The 23,554-nt window shown below is 37.7% G+C and overlaps 18 non-coding genes across 18 annotated transcripts; 8 read left to right on the plus strand and 10 right to left on the minus strand.

Moving 5' to 3' along the window:
* Window positions 1-724: 724 nt before the first annotated feature.
* On the minus strand, window positions 725-798 carry TRNAT-AGU (transfer RNA threonine (anticodon AGU)). The gene has a single exon. It is a non-coding gene; the product is annotated as a tRNA-Thr (tRNA).
* Window positions 799-2,487: 1,689 nt separating this feature from the next.
* On the minus strand, window positions 2,488-2,561 carry TRNAT-AGU (transfer RNA threonine (anticodon AGU)). Its single transcript has one exon. It is a non-coding gene; the product is annotated as a tRNA-Thr (tRNA).
* Window positions 2,562-3,117: 556 nt separating this feature from the next.
* Window positions 3,118-3,199, plus strand: TRNAS-GCU (transfer RNA serine (anticodon GCU)). Its single transcript has one exon. It is a non-coding gene; the product is annotated as a tRNA-Ser (tRNA).
* Window positions 3,200-4,067: 868 nt separating this feature from the next.
* Window positions 4,068-4,141, minus strand: TRNAT-AGU (transfer RNA threonine (anticodon AGU)). Its single transcript has one exon. It is a non-coding gene; the product is annotated as a tRNA-Thr (tRNA).
* A 556-nt stretch (window positions 4,142-4,697) lies between these two features.
* Window positions 4,698-4,779, plus strand: TRNAS-GCU (transfer RNA serine (anticodon GCU)). The gene has a single exon. It is a non-coding gene; the product is annotated as a tRNA-Ser (tRNA).
* Window positions 4,780-5,831: 1,052 nt separating this feature from the next.
* TRNAT-AGU (transfer RNA threonine (anticodon AGU)) lies at window positions 5,832-5,905 on the minus strand. Its single transcript has one exon. It is a non-coding gene; the product is annotated as a tRNA-Thr (tRNA).
* Window positions 5,906-6,461: 556 nt separating this feature from the next.
* TRNAS-GCU (transfer RNA serine (anticodon GCU)) lies at window positions 6,462-6,543 on the plus strand. Its single transcript has one exon. It is a non-coding gene; the product is annotated as a tRNA-Ser (tRNA).
* Window positions 6,544-7,595: 1,052 nt separating this feature from the next.
* On the minus strand, window positions 7,596-7,669 carry TRNAT-AGU (transfer RNA threonine (anticodon AGU)). The gene has a single exon. It is a non-coding gene; the product is annotated as a tRNA-Thr (tRNA).
* A 1,548-nt stretch (window positions 7,670-9,217) lies between these two features.
* On the minus strand, window positions 9,218-9,291 carry TRNAT-AGU (transfer RNA threonine (anticodon AGU)). Its single transcript has one exon. It is a non-coding gene; the product is annotated as a tRNA-Thr (tRNA).
* A 556-nt stretch (window positions 9,292-9,847) lies between these two features.
* On the plus strand, window positions 9,848-9,929 carry TRNAS-GCU (transfer RNA serine (anticodon GCU)). The gene has a single exon. It is a non-coding gene; the product is annotated as a tRNA-Ser (tRNA).
* Window positions 9,930-10,839: 910 nt separating this feature from the next.
* On the minus strand, window positions 10,840-10,913 carry TRNAT-AGU (transfer RNA threonine (anticodon AGU)). The gene has a single exon. It is a non-coding gene; the product is annotated as a tRNA-Thr (tRNA).
* Window positions 10,914-11,469: 556 nt separating this feature from the next.
* TRNAS-GCU (transfer RNA serine (anticodon GCU)) lies at window positions 11,470-11,551 on the plus strand. The gene has a single exon. It is a non-coding gene; the product is annotated as a tRNA-Ser (tRNA).
* A 910-nt stretch (window positions 11,552-12,461) lies between these two features.
* On the minus strand, window positions 12,462-12,535 carry TRNAT-AGU (transfer RNA threonine (anticodon AGU)). The gene has a single exon. It is a non-coding gene; the product is annotated as a tRNA-Thr (tRNA).
* Window positions 12,536-13,091: 556 nt separating this feature from the next.
* TRNAS-GCU (transfer RNA serine (anticodon GCU)) lies at window positions 13,092-13,173 on the plus strand. The gene has a single exon. It is a non-coding gene; the product is annotated as a tRNA-Ser (tRNA).
* A 910-nt stretch (window positions 13,174-14,083) lies between these two features.
* On the minus strand, window positions 14,084-14,157 carry TRNAT-AGU (transfer RNA threonine (anticodon AGU)). Its single transcript has one exon. It is a non-coding gene; the product is annotated as a tRNA-Thr (tRNA).
* Window positions 14,158-16,335: 2,178 nt separating this feature from the next.
* TRNAS-GCU (transfer RNA serine (anticodon GCU)) lies at window positions 16,336-16,417 on the plus strand. The gene has a single exon. It is a non-coding gene; the product is annotated as a tRNA-Ser (tRNA).
* Window positions 16,418-17,327: 910 nt separating this feature from the next.
* TRNAT-AGU (transfer RNA threonine (anticodon AGU)) lies at window positions 17,328-17,401 on the minus strand. Its single transcript has one exon. It is a non-coding gene; the product is annotated as a tRNA-Thr (tRNA).
* Window positions 17,402-22,823: 5,422 nt separating this feature from the next.
* Window positions 22,824-22,905, plus strand: TRNAS-GCU (transfer RNA serine (anticodon GCU)). The gene has a single exon. It is a non-coding gene; the product is annotated as a tRNA-Ser (tRNA).
* The last annotated feature ends 649 nt before the right edge of the window (window positions 22,906-23,554 follow it).

Consider the following 23,554-nt stretch of genomic DNA (forward strand, 5'->3'; position numbering starts at 1 on the left):
AGATGAAGAATAGAAAGCACTGCTGACATTCAAAATCAAGATTTTCCATTTACTAAATAGGCTCTTTGACCAACTAAGCCAAAGGACAAACAGGTGCGAAACATTAAAAAGCCTGCTTAGAGAGTTAAACAGCCCTAAACTGAGATAAAGAAGGAAAAGGACTGCTGGCATTCAAATTCAAGATTTTCCATTTACTAAATAGGCTCTTTGACCAACTAAGACAAAGGACAATCAGGTGTGATACATTAGAAAGCCTGCTTAGAGAGTTAAACAGCCCTAAACTGAGATAAAGAAGGAAGAGGACTGCTGGCATTCAAATTCAAGATTTTCTGTTTACTAAACAGGCTCTTTGACCAACTAAGACAAACAGGTGTGATACATTAGAAAGCCTGCTTAGAGAGTTAAGAAGCCCCAAACTGACATAAAGAAAGAATAGCACTGCTGGCATTCAAATTCAAGATTTTCTGTTTACTAAACAGGCTCTTTGACCAACTAAGCCAAAGGACATAAAGGTGAGATACATTGGATAAACGGATTAGAGATGCATAGATAGGAGGCATTTCAAAACTAAATCAACTGGTTTTACATTGTCATGCTTGACGCCATCTTTCTTCCTTTATATTTCTTAGATAGAAGAGATTTTTAATCTCACAATTGCACTATCAGTCACAAGTGAAACACCTATTTTTAAGATAGGAAGCTTCTTTGTGAGGAGATGAAAACAAGGCACTGCTGAGATTCGAACTCAGGATCTCCTGTTTACTAGACAGGCGCTTTAACCAACTAAGCCACAGCACCAGAAGATGGCATACATTTGAAATCCAAGGAAGATTGAAGCACCAATCGAACATTCAACTGGTTAGCGCAGCAAAACAATATTGAGCTTGAGTTCCATTCCACGTAGAGCAGAAACATGGAATAAGATTTCAATCTCAGTCATAACACTTAAGAAGCCAAGTAAATTTTGAAGAGCATTCATTTAAAAGACTGACAAATTTACAGAAGCTGTATCGAGGATAAAGGCTTTGAAGTTTTGCAATTGAATGAGCCATCTTTTAGCACAGCTGAAATTTGGGACTTGTTTTGATCCAAGTTATGACACAGAATAGACAGATTGAAGAAATGCAATGGCAAAACCAAAAGGAGGAAAAATTATGACTAATTGATATTAAAAACCTCAGCACTGGTTCATTTCTGATAGAGTTTTCCCCAAGCTAACTTCAAACAACAGGCACTGTAGTTGATGAGATAAGGCAACTCTGACAAAAGCCAACATACAATCTTCAGTGAAAAAACACTGACTGGTAAAAACCCTATCAACATCTTCCCACCTAAACGCACTGGTGCTATGTAGACGAGGTGGCTGAGTGGTTAATGCGATGGACTGCTAATCCATTGTGCTCTGCATGCATGGGTTCGATTCCCATCCTCGTCGGATTAAGCTGCTTCTTGTTTCGTGTTGAATGGTTTGGTTTTCATTTTTAACCCAAGCGGTGGACACTTCAAGCATGAAAGTTTACAATACTCCTGTGCTGCTATCAAACTTTGCAGAGTCAGATCTGTAAATCTACTGGTTTTAATTTGTAAAGCTTAATGCCATCCTATATTCTGTAAAGAAAATTATATCCTCTAATTCTTTTTAAAGTGTTTCAACAGCAGAGAATTTTTTTTCTCAATTGCACTATATTAGGGCTGTGGGAAATTAATATTTGATGACAAACAAGAGTAAAAGTCCTCTTTTTGGGGTAAAAACCCACAAAATGAGATGAAGAATAGAAAGCACTGCTGACATTCAAAATCAAGATTTTCCATTTACTAAATAGGCTCTTTGACCAACTAAGCCAAAGGACAAACAGGTGCGAAACATTAAAAAGCCTGCTTAGAGAGTTAAACAGCCCTAAACTGAGATAAAGAAGGAAAAGGACTGCTGGCATTCAAATTCAAGATTTTCCATTTACTAAATAGGCTCTTTGACCAACTAAGACAAAGGACAATCAGGTGTGATACATTAGAAAGCCTGCTTAGAGAGTTAAACAGCCCTAAACTGAGATAAAGAAGGAAGAGGACTGCTGGCATTCAAATTCAAGATTTTCTGTTTACTAAACAGGCTCTTTGACCAACTAAGACAAACAGGTGTGATACATTAGAAAGCCTGCTTAGAAAGTTAAGAAGCCCCAAACTGACATAAAGAAAGAATAGCACTGCTGGCATTCAAATTCAAGATTTTCTGTTTACTAAACAGGCTCTTTGACCAACTAAGCCAAAGGACATAAAGGTGAGATACATTGGATAAACGGATTAGAGATGCATAGATAGGAGGCATTTCAAAACTAAATCAACTGGTTTTACATTGTCATGCTTGACGCCATCTTTCTTCCTTTATATCTCTTAGATAGAAGAGATTTTTAATCTCACAATTGCACTATCAGTCACAAGTGAAACACCAATTTTTAAGATAGGAAGCTTCTTTGTGAGGAGATGAAAACAAGGCACTGCTGAGATTCGAACTCAGGATCTCCTGTTTACTAGACAGGCGCTTTAACCAACTAAGCCACAGCACCAGAAGATGGCATGCATTTGAAATCCAAGGAAGATTGAAGCACCAATCGAACATTCAACTGGTTAGCGCAGCAAAACAATATTGAGCTTGAGTTCCATTCCACGTAGAGCAGAAACATGGAATAAGATTTCAATCTCAGTCATAACACTTAAGAAGCCAAATAAATTTTGAAGAGCATTCATTTAAAAGACTGACAAATTTACAGAAGCTGTATCGAGGACAAAGGCTTTGAAGTTTTGCAATTGAATGAGCCATCTTTTAGCACAGCTGAAATTTGGGACTTGTTTTGCTTCCAAGTTATGACACAGAATAGACAGATTGAAGAAATGCCATGGCAAAACCAAAAGGAGGAAAAATTATGACTAATTGATATTAAAAACCTCAGCACTGGTTCATTTCTGATAGAGTTTTCCCCAAGCTAACTTCAAACAACAGGCACTGTAGTTGACGAGATAAGGCAACTCTGACAAAAGCCAACATACAATCTTCAGTGAAAAAACACTGACTGGTAAAAACCCTCTCAACATCTTCCCACCTAAACGCACAGGTGCTATGTAGACGAGGTGGCCGAGTGGTTAAGGCGATGGACTGCTAATCCATTGTGCTCTGCATGCATGGGTTCGAATCCCATCCTCGTCGGATTAAGCTGCTTCTTCTTTCGTGTTGAATGGTTTGGTTTTCATTTTTAACCCAAGCGGTGGACACTTCAAGCATGAAAGTTTACAATACTCCTGTGCTGCTATCAAACTTTGCAGAGTCAGATCTGTAAATCTACTGGTTTTAATTTGTAAAGCTTAATGCCATCCTATATTCTGTAAAGAAAATTATATCCTCTAATTCTTTTTAAAGTGTTTCAACAGCAGAGAATTTTTTTTCTCAATTGCACTATATTAGGGCTGTGGGAAATTAATATTTGATGACAAACAAGAGTAAAAGTCCTCTTTTTGGGGTAAAAACCCACAAAATGAGATGAAGAATAGAAAGCACTGCTGACATTCAAAATCAAGATTTTCCATTTACTAAATAGGCTCTTTGACCAACTAAGCCAAAGGACAAACAGGTGCGAAACATTAAAAAGCCTGCTTAGAGAGTTAAACAGCCCTAAACTGAGATAAAGAAGGAAAAGGACTGCTGGCATTCAAATTCAAGATTTTCTGTTTACTAAACAGGCTCTTTGACCAACTAAGACAAACAGGTGTGATACATTAGAAAGCCTGCTTAGAGAGTTAAGAAGCCCCAAACTGACATAAAGAATAGCACTGCTGGCATTCAAATTCAAGATTTTCTGTTTACTAAACAGGCTCTTTGACCAACTAAGCCAAAGGACATAAAGGTGAGATACATTGGATAAACGGATTAGAGATGCATAGATAGGAGGCATTTCAAAACTAAATCAACTGGTTTTACATTGTCATGCTTGACGCCATCTTTCTTCCTTTATATCTCTTAGATAGAAGACATTTTTAATCTCACAATTGCACTATCAGTCACAATTGAGATGAAAACAAGGCACTGCTGAGATTCGAACTCAGGATCTCCTGTTTACTAGACAGGCGCTTTAACCAACTAAGCCACAGCACCAGAAGATGGCATGCATTTGAAATCCAAGGAAGATTGAAGCACCAATCGAACATTCAACTGGTTAGGACAGCAAAACAATATTGAGCTTGAGTTCCATTCCACGCAGAGCAGAAACATGGAATAAGATTTCAATCTCAGTCATAACACTTAAGAAGCCAAGAAAATTTTGAAGAGCATTCATTTAAAAGACTGACAAATTTACAGAAGCTGTATCGAGGACAAAGGCTTTGAAGTTTTGCAATTGAATGAGCCATCTTTTAGCACAGCTGAAATTTGGGACTTGTTTTGCTTCCAAGTTATGACACAGAATAGACAGATTGAAGAAATGCCATGGCAAAACCAAAAGGAGGAAAAATTATGACTAATTGATATTAAAAACCTCAGCACTGGTTCATTTCTGATAGAGTTTTCCCCAAGCTAACTTCAAACAACAGGCACTGTAGTTGACGAGATAAGGCAACTCTGACAAAAGCCAACATACAATCTTCAGTGAAAAAACACTGACTGGTAAAAACCCTCTCAACATCTTCCCACCTAAACGCACAGGTGCTATGTAGACGAGGTGGCCGAGTGGTTAAGGCGATGGACTGCTAATCCATTGTGCTCTACATGCATGGGTTCGAATCCCATCCTCGTCGGATTAAGCTGCTTCTTCTTTCGTGTTGAATGGTTTGGTTTTCATTTTTAACCCAAGCGGTGGACACTTCAAGCATGAAAGTTTACAATACTCCTGTGCTGCTATCAAACTTTGCAGAGTCAGATCTGTAAATCTACTGGTTTTAATTTGTAAAGCTTAATGCCATCCTATATTCTGTAAAGAAAATTATATCCTCTAATTCTTTTTAAAGTGTTTCAACAGCAGAGAATTTTTTTTCTCAATTGCACTATATTAGGGCTGTGGGAAATTAATATTTGATGACAAACAAGAGTAAAAGTCCTCTTTTTGGGGTAAAAACCCACAAAATGAGATGAAGAATAGAAAGCACTGCTGACATTCAAAATCAAGATTTTCCATTTACTAAATAGGCTCTTTGACCAACTAAGCCAAAGGACAAACAGGTGCGAAACATTAAAAAGCCTGCTTAGAGAGTTAAACAGCCCTAAACTGAGATAAAGAAGGAAAAGGACTGCTGGCATTCAAATTCAAGATTTTCCATTTACTAAATAGTCTCTTTGACCAACTAAGCCAAAGGACAATCAGGTGTGATACATTAGAAAGCCTGCTTAGAGAGTTAAACAGCCCTAAACTGAGATAAAGAAGGAAGAGGACTGCTGGCATTCAAATTCAAGATTTTCTGTTTACTAAACAGGCTCTTTGACCAACTAAGACAAACAGGTGTGATACATTAGAAAGCCTGCTTAGAGAGTTAAGAAGCCCCAAACTGACATAAAGAAAGAATAGCACTGCTGGCATTCAAATTCAAGATTTTCTGTTTACTAAACAGGCTCTTTGACCAACTAAGCCAAAGGACATAAAGGTGAGATACATTGGATAAACGGATTAGAGATGCATAGATAGGAGGCATTTCAAAACTAAATCAACTGGTTTTACATTGTCATGCTTGACGCCATCTTTCTTCCTTTATATCTCTTAGATAGAAGAGATTTTTAATCTCACAATTGCACTATCAGTCACAAGTGAAACACCTATTTTTATGATAGGAAGCTTCTTTGTGAGGAGATGAAAACAAGGCACTGCTGAGATTCGAACTCAGGATCTCCTGTTTACTAGACAGGCGCTTTAACCAACTAAGCCACAGCACCAGAAGATGGCATGCATTTGAAATCCAAGGAAGATTGAAGCACCAATCGAACATTCAACTGGTTAGGACAGCAAAACAATATTGAGCTTGAGTTCCATTCCACGTAGAGCAGAAACATGGAATAAGATTTCAATCTCAGTCATAACACTTAAGAAGCCAAGAAAATTTTGAAGAGCATTCATTTAAAAGACTGACAAATTTACAGAAGCTGTATCGAGGACAAAGGCTTTGAAGTTTTGCAATTGAATGAGCCATCTTTTAGCACAGCTGAAATTTGGGACTTGTTTTGCTTCCAAGTTATGACACAGAATAGACAGATTGAAGAAATGCCATGGCAAAACCAAAAGGAGGAAAAATTATGACTAATTGATATTAAAAACCTCAGCACTGGTTCATTTCTGATAGAGTTTTCCCCAAGCTAACTTCAAACAACAGGCACTGTAGTTGACGAGATAAGGCAACTCTGACAAAAGCCAACATACAATCTTCAGTGAAAAAACACTGACTGGTAAAAACCCTCTCAACATCTTCCCACCTAAACACACAGGTGCTATGTAGACGAGGTGGCCGAGTGGTTAAGGCGATGGACTGCTAATCCATTGTGCTCTGCATGCATGGGTTCGAATCCCATCCTCGTCGGATTAAGCTGCTTCTTCTTTCGTATTGAATGGTTTGGTTTTCATTTTTAACCCAAGCGGTGGACACTTCAAGCATGAAAGTTTACAATACTCCTGTGCTGCTATCAAACTTTGCAGAGTCAGATCTGTAAATCTACTGGTTTTAATTTGTAAAGCTTAATGCCATCCTATATTCTGTAAAGAAAATTATATCCTCTAATTCTTTTTAAAGTGTTTCAACAGCAGAGAATTTTTTTTCTCAATTGCACTATATTAGGGCTGTGGGAAATTAATATTTGATGACAAACAAGAGTAAAAGTCCTCTTTTTGGGGTAAAAACCCACAAAATGAGATGAAGAATAGAAAGCACTGCTGACATTCAAAATCAAGATTTTCCATTTACTAAATAGGCTCTTTGACCAACTAAGCCAAAGGACAAACAGGTGCGAAACATTAAAAAGCCTGCTTAGAGAGTTAAACAGCCCTAAACTGAGATAAAGAAGGAAAAGGACTGCTGGCATTCAAATTCAAGATTTTCCATTTACTAAATAGGCTCTTTGACCAACTAAGCCAAAGGACAATCAGGTGTGATACATTAGAAAGCCTGCTTAGAGAGTTAAACAGCCCTAAACTGAGATAAAGAAGGAAGAGGACTGCTGGCATTCAAATTCAAGATTTTCTGTTTACTAAACAGGCTCTTTGACCAACTAAGACAAACAGGTGTGATACATTAGAAAGCCTGCTTAGAGAGTTAAGAAGCCCCAAACTGACATAAAGAAAGAATAGCACTGCTGGCATTCAAATTCAAGATTTTCTGTTTACTAAACAGGCTCTTTGACCAACTAAGCCAAAGGACATAAAGGTGAGATACATTGGATAAACGGATTAGAGATGCATAGATAGGAGGCATTTCAAAACTAAATCAACTGGTTTTACATTGTCATGCTTGACGCCATCTTTCTTCCTTTATATCTCTTAGATAGAAGAGATTTTTAATCTCACAATTGCACTATCAGTCACAAGTGAAACACCTATTTTTAAGATAGGAAGCTTCTTTGTGAGGAGATGAAAACAAGGCACTGCTGAGATTCGAACTCAGGATCTCCTGTTTACTAGACAGGCGCTTTAACCAACTAAGCCACAGCACCAGAAGATGGCATGCATTTGAAATCCAAGGAAGATTGAAGCACCAATCGAACATTCAACTGGTTAGGACAGCAAAACAATATTGAGCTTGAGTTCCATTCCACGTAGAGCAGAAACATGGAATAAGATTTCAATCTCAGTCATAACACTTAAGAAGCCAAGAAAATTTTGAAGAGCATTCATTTAAAAGACTGACAAATTTACAGAAGCTGTATCGAGGACAAAGGCTTTGAAGTTTTGCAATTGAATGAGCCATCTTTTAGCACAGCTGAAATTTGGGACTTGTTTTGCTTCCAAGTTATGACACAGAATAGACAGATTGAAGAAATGCCATGGCAAAACCAAAAGGAGGAAAAATTATGACTAATTGATATTAAAAACCTCAGCACTGGTTCATTTCTGATAGAGTTTTCCCCAAGCTAACTTCAAACAACAGGCACTGTAGTTGACGAGATAAGGCAACTCTGACAAAAGCCAACATACAATCTTCAGTGAAAAAACACTGACTGGTAAAAACCCTCTCAACATCTTCCCACCTAAACACACAGGTGCTATGTAGACGAGGTGGCAGAGTGGTTAAGGCGATGGACTGTTAATCCATTGTTCTCTGCATGCATGGGTTCGAATCCCATCCTTGTCGGATTAAGCTGCTTCTTCTTTCGTGTTGAATGGTTTGGTTTTCATTTTTAACCCAAGCGGTGGACACTTCAAGCATGAAAGTTTACAATACTCCTGTACTGCTATCAAACTTTGCAGAGTCAGATCTGTAAATCTACTGGTTTTAGTTTGTAAAGCTTAATGCCATCCTATATTCGGTAAAGAAAATTATATCCTCTAATTCTTTTTAAAGTGTTTCAACAGCAGAGAATTTTTTTTCTCAATTGCACTATATTAGGGCTGTGGGAAATTAATATTTGATGACAAACAAGAGTAAAAGTCCTCTTTTTGGGGTAAAAACCCACAAAATGAGATGAAGATTAGAAAGCACTGCTGACATTCAAAATCAAGATTTTCCATTTACTAAATAGGCTCTTTGACCAACTAAGCCAAAGGACAAACAGGTGCGAAACATTAAAAAGCCTGCTTAGAGAGTTAAACAGCCCTAAACTGAGATAAAGAAGGAAAAGGACTGCTGGCATTCAAATTCAAGATTTTCTGTTTACTAAACAGGCTCTTTGACCAACTAAGACAAACAGGTGTGATACATTAGAAAGCCTGCTTAGAGAGTTAAGAAGCCCCAAACTGACATAAAGAAAGAATAGCACTGCTGGCATTCAAATTCAAGATTTTCTGTTTACTAAACAGGCTCTTTGACCAACTAAGCCAAAGGACATAAAGGTGAGATACATTGGATAAACGGATTAGAGATGCATAGATAGGAGGCATTTCAAAACTAAATCAACTGGTTTTACATTGTCATGCTTGATGCCATCTTTCTTCCTTTATATCTCTTAGATAGAAGAGATTTTTAATCTCACAATTGCACTATCAGTCACAAGTGAAACACCTATTTTTAAGATAGGAAGCTTCTTTGTGAGGAGATGAAAACAAGGCACTGCTGAGATTCGAACTCAGGATCTCCTGTTTACTAGACAGGCGCTTTAACCAACTAAGCCACAGCACCAGAAGATGGCATGCATTTGAAATCCAAGGAAGATTGAAGCACCAATCGAACATTCAACTGGTTAGCGCAGCAAAACAATATTGAGCTTGAGTTCCATTCCACGTAGAGCAGAAACATGGAATAAGATTTCAATCTCAGTCATAACACTTAAGAAGCCAAATAAATTTTGAAGAGCATTCATTTAAAAGACTGACAAATTTACAGAAGCTGTATCGAGGACAAAGGCTTTGAAGTTTTGCAATTGAATGAGCCATCTTTTAGCACAGCTGAAATTTGGGACTTGTTTTGCTTCCAAGTTATGACACAGAATAGACAGATTGAAGAAATGCCATGGCAAAACCAAAAGGAGGAAAAATTATGACTAATTGATATTAAAAACCTCAGCACTGGTTCATTTCTGATAGAGTTTTCCCCAAGCTAACTTCAAACAACAGGCACTGTAGTTGACGAGATAAGGCAACTCTGACAAAAGCCAACATACAATCTTCAGTGAAAAAACACTGACTGGTAAAAACCCTCTCAACATCTTCCCACCTAAACGCACAGGTGCTATGTAGACGAGGTGGCCGAGTGGTTAAGGCGATGGACTGCTAATCCATTGTGCTCTGCATGCATGGGTTCGAATCCCATCCTCGTCGGATTAAGCTGCTTCTTCTTTCGTGTTGAATGGTTTGGTTTTCATTTTTAACCCAAGCGGTGGACACTTCAAGCATGAAAGTTTACAATACTCCTGTGCTGCTATCAAACTTTGCAGAGTCAGATCTGTAAATCTACTGGTTTTAATTTGTAAAGCTTAATGCCATCCTATATTCTGTAAAGAAAATTATATCCTCTAATTCTTTTTAAAGTGTTTCAACAGCAGAGAATTTTTTTTCTCAATTGCACTATATTAGGGCTGTGGGAAATTAATATTTGATGACAAGCAAGAGTAAAAGTCCTCTTTTTGGGGTAAAAACCCACAAAATGAGATGTAGAATAGAAAGCACTGCTGACATTCAAAATCAAGATTTTCCATTTACTAAATAGGCTCTTTGACCAACTAAGCCAAAGGACAAACAGGTGCGAAACATTAAAAAGCCTGCTTAGAGAGTTAAACAGCCCTAAACTGAGATAAAGAAGGAAAAGGACTGCTGGCATTCAAATTCAAGATTTTCTGTTTACTAAACAGGCTCTTTGACCAACTAAGACAAACAGGTGTGATACATTAGAAAGCCTGCTTAGAGAGTTAAGAAGCCCCAAACTGACATAAAGAAAGAATAGCACTGCTGGCATTCAAATTCAAGATTTTCTGTTTACTAAACAGGCTCTTTGACCAACTAAGCCAAAGGACATAAAGGTGAGATACATTGGATAAACGGATTAGAGATGCATAGATAGGAGGCATTTCAAAACTAAATCAACTGGTTTTACATTGTCATGCTTGATGCCATCTTTCTTCCTTTATATCTCTTAGATAGAAGAGATTTTTAATCTCACAATTGCACTATCAGTCACAAGTGAAACACCTATTTTTAAGATAGGAAGCTTCTTTGTGAGGAGATGAAAACAAGGCACTGCTGAGATTCGAACTCAGGATCTCCTGTTTACTAGACAGGCGCTTTAACCAACTAAGCCACAGCACCAGAAGATGGCATGCATTTGAAATCCAAGGAAGATTGAAGCACCAATCGAACATTCAACTGGTTAGCGCAGCAAAACAATATTGAGCTTGAGTTCCATTCCACGTAGAGCAGAAACATGGAATAAGATTTCAATCTCAGTCATAACACTTAAGAAGCCAAATAAATTTTGAAGAGCATTCATTTAAAAGACTGACAAATTTACAGAAGCTGTATCGAGGACAAAGGCTTTGAAGTTTTGCAATTGAATGAGCCATCTTTTAGCACAGCTGAAATTTGGGACTTGTTTTGCTTCCAAGTTATGACACAGAATAGACAGATTGAAGAAATGCCATGGCAAAACCAAAAGGAGGAAAAATTATGACTAATTGATATTAAAAACCTCAGCACTGGTTCATTTCTGATAGAGTTTTCCCCAAGCTAACTTCAAACAACAGGCACTGTAGTTGACGAGATAAGGCAACTCTGACAAAAGCCAACATACAATCTTCAGTGAAAAAACACTGACTGGTAAAAACCCTCTCAACATCTTCCCACCTAAACGCACAGGTGCTATGTAGACGAGGTGGCCGAGTGGTTAAGGCGATGGACTGCTAATCCATTGTGCTCTGCATGCATGGGTTCGAATCCCATCCTCGTCGGATTAAGCTGCTTCTTCTTTCGTGTTGAATGGTTTGGTTTTCATTTTTAACCCAAGCGGTGGACACTTCAAGCATGAAAGTTTACAATACTCCTGTGCTGCTATCAAACTTTGCAGAGTCAGATCTGTAAATCTACTGGTTTTAATTTGTAAAGCTTAATGCCATCCTATATTCTGTAAAGAAAATTATATCCTCTAATTCTTTTTAAAGTGTTTCAACAGCAGAGAATTTTTTTTCTCAATTGCACTATATTAGGGCTGTGGGAAATTAATATTTGATGACAAACAAGAGTAAAAGTCCTCTTTTTGGGGTAAAAACCCACAAAATGAGATGTAGAATAGAAAGCACTGCTGACATTCAAAATCAAGATTTTCCATTTACTAAATAGGCTCTTTGACCAACTAAGCCAAAGGACAAACAGGTGCGAAACATTAAAAAGCCTGCTTAGAGAGTTAAACAGCCCTAAACTGAGATAAAGAAGGAAAAGGACTGCTGGCATTCAAATTCAAGATTTTCTGTTTACTAAACAGGCTCTTTGACCAACTAAGACAAACAGGTGTGATACATTAGAAAGCCTGCTTAGAGAGTTAAGAAGCCCCAAACTGACATAAAGAAAGAATAGCACTGCTGGCATTCAAATTCAAGATTTTCTGTTTACTAAACAGGCTCTTTGACCAACTAAGCCAAAGGACATAAAGGTGAAATACATTGGATAAACGGATTAGAGATGCATAGATAGGAGGCATTTCAAAACTAAATCAACTGGTTTTACATTGTCATGCTTGACGCCATCTTTCTTCCTTTATATCTCTTAGATAGAAGAGATTTTTAATCTCACAATTGCACTATCAGTCACAAGTGAAACACCTATTTTTAAGATAGGAAGCTTCTTTGTGAGGAGATGAAAACAAGGCACTGCTGAGATTCGAACTCAGGATCTCCTGTTTACTAGACAGGCGCTTTAACCAACTAAGCCACAGCACCAGAAGATGGCATGCATTTGAAATCCAAGGAAGATTGAAGCACCAATCGAACATTCAACTGGTTAGGACAGCAAAACAATATTGAGCTTGAGTTCCATTCCACGCAGAGCAGAAACATGGAATAAGATTTCAATCTCAGTCATAACACTTAAGAAGCCAAGAAAATTTTGAAGAGCATTCATTTAAAAGACTGACAAATTTACAGAAGCTGTATCGAGGACAAAGGCTTTGAAGTTTTGCAATTGAATGAGCCATCTTTTAGCACAGCTGAAATTTGGGACTTGTTTTGCTTCCAAGTTATGACACAGAATAGACAGATTGAAGAAATGCCATGGCAAAACCAAAAGGAGGAAAAATTATGACTAATTGATATTAAAAACCTCAGCACTGGTTCATTTCTGATAGAGTTTTCCCCAAGCTAACTTCAAACAACAGGCACTGTAGTTGACGAGATAAGGCAACTCTGACAAAAGCCAACATACAATCTTCAGTGAAAAAACACTGACTGGTAAAAACCCTCTCAACATCTTCCCACCTAAACGCACAGGTGCTATGTAGACGAGGTGGCCGAGTGGTTAAGGCGATGGACTGCTAATCCATTGTGCTCTACATGCATGGGTTCGAATCCCATCCTCGTCGGATTAAGCTGCTTCTTCTTTCGTGTTGAATGGTTTGGTTTTCATTTTTAACCCAAGCGGTGGACACTTCAAGCATGAAAGTTTACAATACTCCTGTGCTGCTATCAAACTTTGCAGAGTCAGATCTGTAAATCTACTGGTTTTAATTTGTAAAGCTTAATGCCATCCTATATTCTGTAAAGAAAATTATATCCTCTAATTCTTTTTAAAGTGTTTCAACAGCAGAGAATTTTTTTTCTCAATTGCACTATATTAGGGCTGTGGGAAATTAATATTTGATGACAAACAAGAGTAAAAGTCCTCTTTTTGGGGTAAAAACCCACAAAATGAGATGAAGAATAGAAAGCACTGCTGACATTCAAAATCAAGATTTTCCATTTACTAAATAGGCTCTTTGACCAACTAAGCCAAAGGACAAACAGGTGCGAAACATTAAAAAGCCTGCTTAGAGAGTTAAACAGCCCTAAACTGAGATAAAGAAGGAAAAGGACTGCTGGCATTCAAATTCAAGATTTTCTGTTTACTAAACAGGCTCTTTGACCAACTAAGACAAACAGGTGTGATACATTAGAAAGCCTGCTTAGAGAGTTAAGAAGCCCCAAACTGACATAAAGAAAGAATAGCACTGCTGGCATTCAAATTCAAGATTTTCTGTTTACTAAACAGGCTCTTTGACCAACTAAGCCAAAGGACATAAAGGTGAGATACATTGGATAAACGGATTAGAGATGCATAGATAGGAGGCATTTCAAAACTAAATCAACTGGTTTTACATTGTCATGCTTGACGCCATCTTTCTTCCTTTATATCTCTTAGATAGAAGAGATTTTTAATCTCACAATTGCACTATCAGTCACAAGTGAAACACCTATTTTTAAGATAGGAAGCTTCTTTGTGAGGAGATGAAAACAAGGCACTGCTGAGATTCGAACTCAGGATCTCCTGTTTACTAGACAGGCGCTTTAACCAACTAAGCCACAGCACCAGAAGATGGCATGCATTTGAAATCCAAGGAAGATTGAAGCACCAATCGAACATTCAACTGGTTAGGACAGCAAAACAATATTGAGCTTGAGTTCCATTCCACGTAGAGCAGAAACATGGAATAAGATTTCAATCTCAGTCATAACACTTAAGAAGCCAAGAAAATTTTGAAGAGCATTCATTTAAAAGACTGACAAATTTACAGAAGCTGTATCGAGGACAAAGGCTTTGAAGTTTTTCAATTGAATGAGCCATCTTTTAGCACAGCTGAAATTTGGGACTTGTTTTGCTTCCAAGTTATGACACAGAATAGACAGATTGAAGAAATGCCATGGCAAAACCAAAAGGAGGAAAAATTATGACTAATTGATATTAAAAACCTCAGCACTGGTTCATTTCTGATAGAGTTTTCCCCAAGCTAACTTCAAACAACAGGCACTGTAGTTGACGAGATAAGGCAACTCTGACAAAAGCCAACATACAATCTTCAGTGAAAAAACACTGACTGGTAAAAACCCTCTCAACATCTTCCCACCTAAACACACAGGTGCTATGTAGACGAGGTGGCCGAGTGGTTAAGGCGATGGACTGCTAACCCATTGTGCTATGCATGCATGGGTTCGAATCCCATCCTTGTCGGATTAAGCTGCTTCTTCTTTCGTGTTGAATGGTTTGGTTTTCATTTTTAACCCAAGCGGTGGACACTTCAAGCATGAAAGTTTACAATACTCCTGTACTGCTATCAAACTTTGCAGAGTCAGATCTGTAAATCTACTGGTTTTAGTTTGTAAAGCTTAATGCCATCCTATATTCTGTAAAGAAAATTATATCCTCTAATTCTTTTTAAAGTGTTTCAACAGCAGAGAATTTTTTTTCTCAATTGCACTATATTAGGGCTGTGGGAAATTAATATTTGATGACAAACAAGAGTAAAAGTCCTCTTTTTGGGGTAAAAACCCACAAAATGAGATGAAGATTAGAAAGCACTGCTGACATTCAAAATCAAGATTTTCCATTTACTAAATAGGCTCTTTGACCAACTAAGCCAAAGGACAAACAGGTGCGAAACATTAAAAAGCCTGCTTAGAGAGTTAAACAGCCCTAAACTGAGATAAAGAAGGAAAAGGACTGCTGGCATTCAAATTCAAGATTTTCTGTTTACTAAACAGGCTCTTTGACCAACTAAGACAAACAGGTGTGATACATTAGAAAGCCTGCTTAGAGAGTTAAGAAGCCCCAAACTGACATAAAGAAAGAATAGCACTGCTGGCATTCAAATTCAAGATTTTCTGTTTACTAAACAGGCTCTTTGACCAACTAAGCCAAAGGACATAAAGGTGAGATACATTGGATAAACGGATTAGAGATGCATAGATAGGAGGCATTTCAAAACTAAATCAACTGGTTTTACATTGTCATGCTTGATGCCATCTTTCTTCCTTTATATCTCTTAGATAGAAGAGATTTTTAATCTCACAATTGCACTATCAGTCACAAGTGAAACAACTATTTTTAAGATAGGAAGCTTCTTTGTGAGGAGATGAAAACAAGGCACTGCTGAGATTCGAACTCAGGATCTCCTGTTTACTAGACAGGTGCTTTAACCAACTAAGCCACAGGACCAGAAGATGGCATGCATTTGAAATCCAAGGAAGATTGAAGCACCAATCGAACATTCAACTGGTTAGGACAGCAAAACAATATTGAGCTTGAGTTCCATTCCACGTAGAGCAGAAACATGGAATAAGATTTCAATCTCAGTCATAACACTTAAGAAGCCAAGAAAATTTTGAAGAGCATTCATTTAAAAGACTGACAAATTTACAGAAGCTGTATCGAGGACAAAGGCTTTGAAGTTTTGCAATTGAATGAGCCATCTTTTAGCACAGCTGAAATTTGGGACTTGTTTTGCTTCCAAGTTAAGACACAGAATAGACAGATTGAAGAAATGCCATGGCAAAACCAAAAGGAGGAAAAATTATGACTAATTGATATTAAAAACCTCAGCACTGGTTCATTTCTGATAGAGTTTTCCCCAAGCTAACTTCAAACAACAGGCACTGTAGTTGACGAGATAAGGCAACTCTGACAAAAGCCAACATACAATCTTCAGTGAAAAAACACTGACTGGTAAAAACCCTCTCAACATCTTCCCACCTAAACGCACAGGTGCTATGTAGACGAGGTGGCCGAGTGGTTAAGGCGATGGACTGCTAATCCATTGTGCTCTGCATGCATGGGTTCGAATCCCATCCTCGTCGGATTAAGCTGCTTCTTCTTTCGTGTTGAATGGTTTGGTTTTCATTTTTAACCCAAGCGGTGGACACTTCAAGCATGAAAGTTTACAATACTCCTGTACTGCTATCAAACTTTGCAGAGTCAGATCTGTAAATCTACTGGTTTTAGTTTGTAAAGCTTAATGCCATCCTATATTCTGTAAAGAAAATTATATCCTCTAATTCTTTTTAAAGTGTTTCAACAGCAGAGAATTTTTTTTCTCAATTGCACTATATTAGGGCTGTGGGAAATTAATATTTGATGACAAACAAGAGTAAAAGTCCTCTTTTTGGGGTAAAAACCCACAAAATGAGATGAAGATTAGAAAGCACTGCTGACATTCAAAATCAAGATTTTCCATTTACTAAATAGGCTCTTTGACCAACTAAGCCAAAGGACAAACAGGTGCGAAACATTAAAAAGCCTGCTTAGAGAGTTAAACAGCCCTAAACTGAGATAAAGAAGGAAAAGGACTGCTGGCATTCAAATTCAAGATTTTCTGTTTACTAAACAGGCTCTTTGACCAACTAAGACAAACAGGTGTGATACATTAGAAAGCCTGCTTAGAGAGTTAAGAAGCCCCAAACTGACATAAAGAAAGAATAGCACTGCTGGCATTCAAATTCAAGATTTTCTGTTTACTAAACAGGCTCTTTGACCAACTAAGCCAAAGGACATAAAGGTGAGATACATTGGATAAACGGATTAGAGATGCATAGATAGGAGGCATTTCAAAACTAAATCAACTGGTTTTACATTGTCATGCTTGATGCCATCTTTCTTCCTTTATATCTCTTAGATAGAAGAGATTTTTAATCTCACAATTGCACTATCAGTCACAAGTGAAACACCTATTTTTAAGATAGGAAGCTTCTTTGTGAGGAGATGAAAACAAGGCACTGCTGAGATTCGAACTCAGGATCTCCTGTTTACTAGACAGGCGCTTTAACCAACTAAGCCACAGCACCAGAAGATGGCATGCATTTGAAATCCAAGGAAGATTGAAGCACCAATCGAACATTCAACTGGTTAGGACAGCAAAACAATATTGAGCTTGAGTTCCATTCCACGTAGAGCAGAAACATGGAATAAGATTTCAATCTCAGTCATAACACTTAAGAAGCCAAGAAAATTTTGAAGAGCATTCATTTAAAAGACTGACAAATTTACAGAAGCTGTATCGAGGACAAAGGCTTTGAAGTTTTTCAATTGAATGAGCCATCTTTTAGCACAGCTGAAATTTGGGACTTGTTTTGCTTCCAAGTTATGACACAGAATAGACAGATTGAAGAAATGCCATGGCAAAACCAAAAGGAGGAAAAATTATGACTAATTGATATTAAAAACCTCAGCACTGGTTCATTTCTGATAGAGTTTTCCCCAAGCTAACTTCAAACAACAGGCACTGTAGTTGACGAGATAAGGCAACTCTGACAAAAGCCAACATACAATCTTCAGTGAAAAAACACTGACTGGTAAAAACCCTCTCAACATCTTCCCACCTAAACACACAGGTGCTATGTAGACGAGGTGGCCGAGTGGTTAAGGCGATGGACTGCTAACCCATTGTGCTATGCATGCATGGGTTCGAATCCCATCCTTGTCGGATTAAGCTGCTTCTTCTTTCGTGTTGAATGGTTTGGTTTTCATTTTTAACCCAAGCGGTGGACACTTCAAGCATGAAAGTTTACAATACTCCTGTACTGCTATCAAACTTTGCAGAGTCAGATCTGTAAATCTACTGGTTTTAGTTTGTAAAGCTTAATGCCATCCTATATTCTGTAAAGAAAATTATATCCTCTAATTCTTTTTAAAGTGTTTCAACAGCAGAGAATTTTTTTTCTCAATTGCACTATATTAGGGCTGTGGGAAATTAATATTTGATGACAAACAAGAGTAAAAGTCCTCTTTTTGGGGTAAAAACCCACAAAATGAGATGAAGATTAGAAAGCACTGCTGACATTCAAAATCAAGATTTTCCATTTACTAAATAGGCTCTTTGACCAACTAAGCCAAAGGACAAACAGGTGCGAAATATTAAAAAGCCTGCTTAGAGAGTTAAACAGCCCTAAACTGAGATAAAGAAGGAAAAGGACTGCTGGCATTCAAATTCAAGATTTTCTGTTTACTAAACAGGCTCTTTGACCAACTAAGACAAACAGGTGTGATACATTAGAAAGCCTGCTTAGAGAGTTAAGAAGCCCCAAACTGACATAAAGAAAGAATAGCACTGCTGGCATTCAAATTCAAGATTTTCTGTTTACTAAACAGGCTCTTTGACCAACTAAGCCAAAGGACATAAAGGTGAGATACATTGGATAAACGGATTAGAGATGCATAGATAGGAGGCATTTCAAAACTAAATCAACTGGTTTTACATTGTCATGCTTGATGCCATCTTTCTTCCTTTATATCTCTTAGATAGAAGAGATTTTTAATCTCACAATTGCACTATCAGTCACAAGTGAAACACCTATTTTTAAGATAGGAAGCTTCTTTGTGAGGAGATGAAAACAAGGCACTGCTGAGATTCGAACTCAGGATCTCCTGTTTACTAGACACGCGCTTTAACCAACTAAGCCACAGCACCAGAAGATGGCATGCATTTGAAATCCAAGGAAGATTGAAGCACCAATCGAACATTCAACTGGTTAGGACAGCAAAACAATATTGAGCTTGAGTTCCATTCCACGTAGAGCAGAAACATGGAATAAGATTTCAATCTCAGTCATAACACTTAAGAAGCCAAGAAAATTTTGAAGAGCATTCATTTAAAAGACTGACAAATTTACAGAAGCTGTATCGAGGACAAAGGCTTTGAAGTTTTTCAATTGAATGAGCCATCTTTTAGCACAGCTGAAATTTGGGACTTGTTTTGCTTCCAAGTTATGACACAGAATAGACAGATTGAAGAAATGCCATGGCAAAACCAAAAGGAGGAAAAATTATGACTAATTGATATTAAAAACCTCAGCACTGGTTCATTTCTGATAGAGTTTTCCCCAAGCTAACTTCAAACAACAGGCACTGTAGTTGACGAGATAAGGCAACTCTGACAAAAGCCAACATACAATCTTCAGTGAAAAAACACTGACTGGTAAAAACCCTCTCAACATCTTCCCACCTAAACACACAGGTGCTATGTAGACGAGGTGGCCGAGTGGTTAAGGCGATGGACTGCTAACCCATTGTGCTATGCATGCATGGGTTCGAATCCCATCCTTGTCGGATTAAGCTGCTTCTTCTTTCGTGTTGAATGGTTTGGTTTTCATTTTTAACCCAAGCGGTGGACACTTCAAGCATGAAAGTTTACAATACTCCTGTACTGCTATCAAACTTTGCAGAGTCAGATCTGTAAATCTACTGGTTTTAGTTTGTAAAGCTTAATGCCATCCTATATTCTGTAAAGAAAATTATATCCTCTAATTCTTTTTAAAGTGTTTCAACAGCAGAGAATTTTTTTTCTCAATTGCACTATATTAGGGCTGTGGGAAATTAATATTTGATGACAAACAAGAGTAAAAGTCCTCTTTTTGGGGTAAAAACCCACAAAATGAGATGAAGATTAGAAAGCACTGCTGACATTCAAAATCAAGATTTTCCATTTACTAAATAGGCTCTTTGACCAACTAAGCCAAAGGACAAACAGGTGCGAAATATTAAAAAGCCTGCTTAGAGAGTTAAACAGCCCTAAACTGAGATAAAGAAGGAAAAGGACTGCTGGCATTCAAATTCAAGATTTTCTGTTTACTAAACAGGCTCTTTGACCAACTAAGACAAACAGGTGTGATACATTAGAAAGCCTGCTTAGAGAGTTAAGAAGCCCCAAACTGACATAAAGAAAGAATAGCACTGCTGGCATTCAAATTCAAGATTTTCTGTTTACTAAACAGGCTCTTTGACCAACTAAGCCAAAGGACATAAAGGTGAGATACATTGGATAAACGGATTAGAGATGCATAGATAGGAGGCATTTCAAAACTAAATCAACTGGTTTTACATTGTCATGCTTGATGCCATCTTTCTTCCTTTATATCTCTTAGATAGAAGAGATTTTTAATCTCACAATTGCACTATCAGTCACAAGTGAAACACCTATTTTTAAGATAGGAAGCTTCTTTGTGAGGAGATGAAAACAAGGCACTGCTGAGATTCGAACTCAGGATCTCCTGTTTACTAGACAGGTGCTTTAACCAACTAAGCCACAGGACCAGAAGATGGCATGCATTTGAAATCCAAGGAAGATTGAAGCACCAATCGAACATTCAACTGGTTAGGACAGCAAAACAATATTGAGCTTGAGTTCCATTCCACGTAGAGCAGAAACATGGAATAAGATTTCAATCTCAGTCATAACACTTAAGAAGCCAAGAAAATTTTGAAGAGCATTCATTTAAAAGACTGACAAATTTACAGAAGCTGTATCGAGGACAAAGGCTTTGAAGTTTTTCAATTGAATGAGCCATCTTTTAGCACAGCTGAAATTTGGGACTTGTTTTGCTTCCAAGTTATGACACAGAATAGACAGATTGAAGAAATGCCATGGCAAAACCAAAAGGAGGAAAAATTATGACTAATTGATATTAAAAACCTCAGCACTGGTTCATTTCTGATAGAGTTTTCCCCAAGCTAACTTCAAACAACAGGCACTGTAGTTGACGAGATAAGGCAACTCTGACAAAAGCCAACATACAATCTTCAGTGAAAAAACACTGACTGGTAAAAACCCTCTCAACATCTTCCCACCTAAACACACAGGTGCTATGTAGACGAGGTGGCCGAGTGGTTAAGGCGATGGACTGCTAACCCATTGTGCTATGCATGCATGGGTTCGAATCCCATCCTTGTCGGATTAAGCTGCTTCTTCTTTCGTGTTGAATGGTTTGGTTTTCATTTTTAACCCAAGCGGTGGACACTTCAAGCATGAAAGTTTACAATACTCCTGTACTGCTATCAAACTTTGCAGAGTCAGATCTGTAAATCTACTGGTTTTAGTTTGTAAAGCTTAATGCCATCCTATATTCTGTAAAGAAAATTATATCCTCTAATTCTTTTTAAAGTGTTTCAACAGCAGAGAATTTTTTTTCTCAATTGCACTATATTAGGGCTGTGGGAAATTAATATTTGATGACAAACAAGAGTAAAAGTCCTCTTTTTGGGGTAAAAACCCACAAAATGAGATGAAGATTAGAAAGCACTGCTGACATTCAAAATCAAGATTTTCCATTTACTAAATAGGCTCTTTGACCAACTAAGCCAAAGGACAAACAGGTGCGAAATATTAAAAAGCCTGCTTAGAGAGTTAAACAGCCCTAAACTGAGATAAAGAAGGAAAAGGACTGCTGGCATTCAAATTCAAGATTTTCTGTTTACTAAACAGGCTCTTTGACCAACTAAGACAAACAGGTGTGATACATTAGAAAGCCTGCTTAGAGAGTTAAGAAGCCCCAAACTGACATAAAGAAAGAATAGCACTGCTGGCATTCAAATTCAAGATTTTCTGTTTACTAAACAGGCTCTTTGACCAACTAAGCCAAAGGACATAAAGGTGAGATACATTGGATAAACGGATTAGAGATGCATAGATAGGAGGCATTTCAAAACTAAATCAACTGGTTTTACATTGTCATGCTTGATGCCATCTTTCTTCCTTTATATCTCTTAGATAGAAGAGATTTTTAATCTCACAATTGCACTATCAGTCACAAGTGAAACACCTATTTTTAAGATAGGAAGCTTCTTTGTGAGGAGATGAAAACAAGGCACTGCTGAGATTCGAACTCAGGATCTCCTGTTTACTAGACAGGTGCTTTAACCAACTAAGCCACAGGACCAGAAGATGGCATGCATTTGAAATCCAAGGAAGATTGAAGCACCAATCGAACATTCAACTGGTTAGGACAGCAAAACAATATTGAGCTTGAGTTCCATTCCACGTAGAGCAGAAACATGGAATAAGATTTCAATCTCAGTCATAACACTTAAGAAGCCAAGAAAATTTTGAAGAGCATTCATTTAAAAGACTGACAAATTTACAGAAGCTGTATCGAGGACAAAGGCTTTGAAGTTTTGCAATTGAATGAGCCATCTTTTAGCACAGCTGAAATTTGGGACTTGTTTTGCTTCCAAGTTATGACACAGAATAGACAGATTGAAGAAATGCCATGGCAAAACCAAAAGGAGGAAAAATTATGACTAATTGATATTAAAAACCTCAGCACTGGTTCATTTCTGATAGAGTTTTCCCCAAGCTAACTTCAAACAACAGGCACTGTAGTTGACGAGATAAGGCAACTCTGACAAAAGCCAACATACAATCTTCAGTGAAAAAACACTGACTGGTAAAAACCCTCTCAACATCTTCCCACCTAAACGCACAGGTGCAATGTAGACGAGGTGGCCGAGTGGTTAAGGCGATGGACTGCTAATCCATTGTGCTCTGCATGCATGGGTTCGAATCCCATCCTCGTCGGATTAAGCTGCTTCTTCTTTCGTGTTGAATGGTTTGGTTTTCATTTTTAACCCAAGCGGTGGACACTTCAAGCATGAAAGTTTACAATACTCCTGTACTGCTATCAAACTTTGCAGAGTCAGATCTGTAAATCTACTGGTTTTAGTTTGTAAAGCTTAATGCCATCCTATATTCTGTAAAGAAAATTATATCCTCTAATTCTTTTTAAAGTGTTTCAACAGCAGAGAATTTTTTTTCTCAATTGCACTATATTAGGGCTGTGGGAAATTAATATTTGATGACAAACAAGAGTAAAAGTCCTCTTTTTGGGGTAAAAACCCACAAAATGAGATGAAGATTAGAAAGCACTGCTGACATTCAAAATCAAGATTTTCCATTTACTAAATAGGCTCTTTGACCAACTAAGCCAAAGGACAAACAGGTGCGAAATATTAAAAAGCCTGCTTAGAGAGTTAAACAGCCCTAAACTGAGATAAAGAAGGAAAAGGACTGCTGGCATTCAAATTCAAGATTTTCTGTTTACTAAACAGGCTCTTTGACCAACTAAGACAAACAGGTGTGATACATTAGAAAGCCTGCTTAGAGAGTTAAGAAGCCCCAAACTGACATAAAGAAAGAATAGCACTGCTGGCATTCAAATTCAAGATTT

Source organism: Dendrobates tinctorius, unplaced genomic scaffold (genome assembly GCF_039654945.1).
Source record: "Dendrobates tinctorius isolate UK_male_01 unplaced genomic scaffold, ASM3965494v1 ptg000254l, whole genome shotgun sequence".
Lineage (NCBI taxonomy): Eukaryota > Metazoa > Chordata > Amphibia > Anura > Dendrobatidae > Dendrobates > Dendrobates tinctorius.